Here is a 5,583-nt window from a genome sequence, read left to right on the forward strand (position 1 = left end):
GCAGACGTTACAGTCTGTTTACCTGCTGCAGATGTTACAGTCTGTTTACCTGCAGACGTTACAGTCTGTTTACCTGCTGCAGACGTTACAGTCTGTTTACCTGCTGCAGACGTTACAGTCTGTTTACCTGCAGACTTTACAGTCTGTTTACCTGCAGACGTTACAGTCTGTTTACCCTCTGCAGACGTTACTCTGTTTACCCGCTGCAGACGTTACAGTCTGTTTACCTGCAGACGTTACAGTCTGTTTAACTGCAGACGTTACAGTCTGTTTACCTGCAGACGTTACAGTCTGTTTACCTGCTGCAGACGTTACAGTCTGTTTACCTGCAGACGTTGCAGTCTGTTTACCTGCTGCAGACGTTACAGTCTGTTTACCTGCTGCAGATGTTACAGTCTGTTTACCTGCAGACTTTACAGTCTGTTTACCTGCAGACGTTACAGTCTGTTTAACTGCAGACATTACAGTCTGTTTACCTGCTGCAGACGTTAAAGCCTGTTTACCTGCTGCAGACTTTACAGTCTGTTTACCTGCAGACGTTACAGTCTGTTTACTTGCAGACGTTACAGTCTGTTTACCCGCTGCAGACGTTACAGTCTGCTTACCTGCAGACGTTACAGTCTGTTTACCTGCTGCAGACGTTACAGTCTGTTTACCTGCTGCAGACGTTAGTCTGTTTACCTGCAGACGTTACAGTCTGTTTACCTGCTGCAGACGTTACAGTCTGTTTACCTGCTGCAGACGTTACAGTCTGTTTATCTGCAGACGTTACAGTCTGTTTACCTGCTGCAGACGTTACAGTCTGTTTACCTGCTGCAGACGTTACAGTCTGTTTACCTGCAGACGTTACAGTCTGTTTAACTGCAGACGTTACAGTCTGTTTACCTGCTGCAGACGTTAAAGCCTGTTTACCTGCTGCAGACGTTACAGTCTGTTTACTTGCAGACGTTACAGTCTGTTTACCTGCTGCAGACGTTACAGTCTGTTTACCCGCTGCAGACGTTACAGTCTGTTTACCTGCTGCAGATGTTACAGTCTGTTTACCTGCAGACGTTACAGTCTGTTTACCTGCTGCAGACGTTACAGTCTGTTTACCTGCTGCAGACGTTACAGTCTGTTTACCTGCAGACTTTACAGTCTGTTTACCTGCAGACGTTACAGTCTGTTTACCCTCTGCAGACGTTACTCTGTTTACCCGCTGCAGACGTTACAGTCTGTTTACCTGCAGACGTTACAGTCTGTTTAACTGCAGACGTTACAGTCTGTTTACCTGCAGACGTTACAGTCTGTTTACCTGCTGCAGACGTTACAGTCTGTTTACCTGCAGACGTTGCAGTCTGTTTACCTGCTGCAGACGTTACAGTCTGTTTACCTGCTGCAGACGTTACAGTCTGTTTACCTGCAGACTTTACAGTCTGTTTACCTGCAGACGTTACAGTCTGTTTAACTGCAGACATTACAGTCTGTTTACCTGCTGCAGACGTTAAAGCCTGTTTACCTGCTGCAGACTTTACAGTCTGTTTACCTGCAGACGTTACAGTCTGTTTACCCGCTGCAGACGTTACTCTGATTACCCGCTGCAGACGTTACAGTCTGTTTACCTGCTGCAGACGTTACAGTCTGTTTACCCGCTGCAGACTTTACAGTCTGTTTACCTGCTGCAGATGTTACAGTCTGTTTACCTGCAGACGTTACAGTCTGTTTACCTGCTGCAGACGTTACGGTCTGTTTACCTGCTGCAGACGTTGCAGTCTGTTTACCTGCTGCAGACTTTACAGTCTGTTTACCTGCAGACGTTACAGCCTGTTTAACTGCAGACGTTACAGTCTGTTTACCTGCTGCAGACGTTAAAGCCTGTTTACCTGCTGCAGACGTTACAGTCTGATTACCTACAGACGTTACAGTCTTTTTAACTGCTGCAGACATTACAGTCTGTTTACCTGCAGACATTACAGTCTTTTTAACTGCAGACGTTATAGTCTGTTTACCTGTTGCAGACATTACAGTCTGTTTAAGTGCTGAACAGTTACAGTCTGTTTACCTGCTGCAGGCGTTACAGCCTGTTTACCTCCTGCAGACGTTACAGTCTGTTTACCTGCTGCAGATGTTACAGCCTGTTTACCTGCTGCAGACGTTACAGTCTGTTTACCTGCTGCAGACGTTACAGTCTGTTTACCCGCTGCAGACGTTACAGTCTGTTTACCTGCTGCAGACGTTACAGTCTGTTTACCTGCAGACGTTACAGTCTGTTTACCTGCTGCAGACGTTACAGTCTGTTTACCTGCTGCAGACGTTACAGTCTGTTTACCTGCAGACTTTACAGTCTGTTTACCTGCAGACGTTACAGTCTGTTTACCCTCTGCAGACGTTACTCTGTTTACCCGCTGCAGACGTTACAGTCTGTTTACCTGCAGACGTTACAGTCTGTTTAACTGCAGACGTTACAGTCTGTTTACCTGCAGACGTTACAGTCTGTTTACCTGCTGCAGACGTTACAGTCTGTTTACCTGCAGACGTTGCAGTCTGTTTACCTGCTGCAGACGTTACAGTCTGTTTACCTGCTGCAGACGTTACAGTCTGTTTACCTGCAGACTTTACAGTCTGTTTACCTGCAGACGTTACAGTCTGTTTAACTGCAGACATTACAGTCTGTTTACCTGCTGCAGACGTTAAAGCCTGTTTACCTGCTGCAGACGTTACAGTCTGTTTACCTGCAGACGTTACAGTCTGTTTACCCTCTGCAGACGTTACTCTGATTACCCGCTGCAGATGTTACAGTCTGTTTACCTGCTGCAGACGTTACAGTCTGTTTACCCGCTGCAGACTTTACAGTCTGTTTACCTGCTGCAGACGTTAAAGCCTGTTTACCTGCTGCAGACGTTACAGTCTGATTACCTACAGACGTTACAGTCTTTTTATCTGCTGCAGACATTACAGTCTGTTTACCTGCAGACATTACAGTCTTTTTAACTGCAGACGTTACAGTCTGTTTACCTGTTGCAGACATTACAGTCTGTTTAAGTGCTGAACAGTTACAGTCTGTTTTCCTGCTGCAGGCGTTACAGCCTGTTTACCTCCTGCAGACGTTACAGTCTGTTTACCTGCTGCAGACGTTACAGCCTGTTTACCTGCTGCAGACGTTACAGTCTGTTTACCTGCTGCAGACGTTACAGTCTGTTTACCTGCAGACGTTACAGTCTGTTTACCTGCTGCAGACGTTACAGTCTGTTTACTTGCTGCAGACGTTATAGTCTGTTTACCTGCAGACTTTACAGTCTGTTTACCTGCAGACGTTACAGTCTGTTTAACTTCAGACGTTACAGTCTGTTTACCTGCTGCAGACGTTAAAGCCTGTTTACCTGCTGCAGACGTTAAAGCCTGTTTACCTGCTGCAGACGTTACAGTCTGTTTACCTGCAGACGTTACAGTCTGTTTACCCGCTGCAGACGTTACTCTGATTACCCGCTGCAGACGTTACAGTCTGTTTACCTGCTGCAGACGTTACAGTCTGTTTACCTGCTGCAGACGTTACAGTCTGTTTACCCGCTGCAGACGTTACAGTCTGTTAACCTGCAGACGTTACATTGTGTTTACCCGCTGCAGACGTTACTGTCTGTTTACCAGCTGCAGACGTTACAGTCTGTTTACCTGCTGCAGACGCTCCAGTCTGTTTACCCGCTGCAGACGTTACAGTCTGTTTACCCGCTGCAGACGTTAGTCTGTTTACCTACAGATGTTACAGTCTGTTTACCTGCTGCAGACATTACTGTCTGTTTACCCGCTGCAGACGTTACAGTCTGTTTACCTGCTGCAGACGTTACAGTCTGTTTACCCGCTGCAGACGTTACAGTCTGTTTACCCGCTGCAGACGTTACAGTCTGTTTACCTGCAGACGTTTCAGTCTGTTTACCTGCTGCAGACGTTACAGCCTGTTTACCTGCTGCAGACGTTACAGTCTGTTTACCTGCTGCAGACGTTACAGTCTGTTTACTTGCTGCAGACGTTATAGTCTGTTTACCTGCAGACTTTACAGTCTGTTTACCTGCAGACGTTACAGTCTGTTTAACTTCAGACGTTACAGTCTGTTTACCTGCTGCAGACGTTAAAGCCTGTTTACCTGCTGCAGACGTTAAAGCCTGTTTACCTGCTGCAGACGTTACAGTCTGTTTACCTGCAGACGTTACAGTCTGTTTACCCGCTGCAGACGTTACTCTGATTACCCGCTGCAGACGTTACAGTCTGTTTACCTGCTGCAGACGTTACAGTCTGTTTACCTGCTGCAGACGTTACAGTCTGTTTACCCGCTGCAGACGTTACAGTCTGTTAACCTGCAGACGTTACATTGTGTTTACCCGCTGCAGACGTTACTGTCTGTTTACCAGCTGCAGACGTTACAGTCTGTTTACCTGCTGCAGACGCTCCAGTCTGTTTACCCGCTGCAGACGTTACAGTCTGTTTACCCGCTGCAGACGTTAGTCTGTTTACCTACAGATGTTACAGTCTGTTTACCTGCTGCAGACATTACTGTCTGTTTACCCGCTGCAGACGTTACAGTCTGTTTACCTGCTGCAGACGTTACAGTCTGTTTACCCGCTGCAGACGTTACAGTCTGTTTACCCGCTGCAGACGTTACAGTCTGTTTACCTGCAGACGTTTCAGTCTGTTTACCTGCTGCAGACGTTACAGCCTGTTTACCTGCTGCAGACGTTACAGTCTGTTTACCTGCTGCAGACGTTACAGTCTGTTTACCCGCTGCAGACCTTACAGTCTGTTTACCTGCAGACGTTACAGTCTGTTTACCCGCTGCAGACGTTACAGTCTGTTTACCTGCAGACTTTACAGTCTGTTCACCTGCAGACGTTACAGTCTGTTTAACTGCAGACTTTACAGTCTGTTTACCTGCTGCAGACGTTAAAGCCTGTTTACCTGCTGCAGACATTACAGTCTGTTTACCTGCAGACGTTACAGTCTGTTTACCCGCTGCAGACGTTACTCTGATTACCCGCTGCAGACGTTACAGTCTGTTTACCTGCTGCAGGCGTTACAGTCTGTTTACCTGCTGCAGACGTTACAGTCTGTTTACCTGCAGACGTTACAGTCTGTTTAACTGCAGACGTTACAGTCTGTTTACCTGCTGCAGACGTTACAGTCTGTTTACCCGCTGCAGACATTACAGTCTGTTTACCTGCAGACGTTACTGTCTGTTTACCCGCTGCAGACTTTACAGTCTGTTTACCTGTTGCAGACATTACAGTCTGTTTACCTGCAGACATTACAATCTGTTTACCTGCAGACGTTAAAGTCTTTTTAACTGCTGCAGACATTACAGTCTGTTTACCTGCAGACATTACAGTCTTTTTAACTGCAGACGTTACAGTCTGTTTACCTGTTGCAGACATTACAGTCTGTTTAAGTGCTGAACAGTTACAGTCTGTTTAACTGCAGACATTACAGTCTGTTTACCTGCTGCAGGCGTTACAGCCTGTTTACCTGCTGCAGACGTTACAGTTTGTTTACCTGCTGCAGACGTTACAGCCTGTTTACCTGCTGCAGACGTTACAGTCTGTTTACCTGCTGCAGACG

This window comes from Labrus mixtus, unplaced genomic scaffold (assembly GCF_963584025.1).
Source record: "Labrus mixtus unplaced genomic scaffold, fLabMix1.1 SCAFFOLD_41, whole genome shotgun sequence".
In the NCBI taxonomy this organism is placed as follows: domain Eukaryota; kingdom Metazoa; phylum Chordata; class Actinopteri; order Labriformes; family Labridae; genus Labrus; species Labrus mixtus.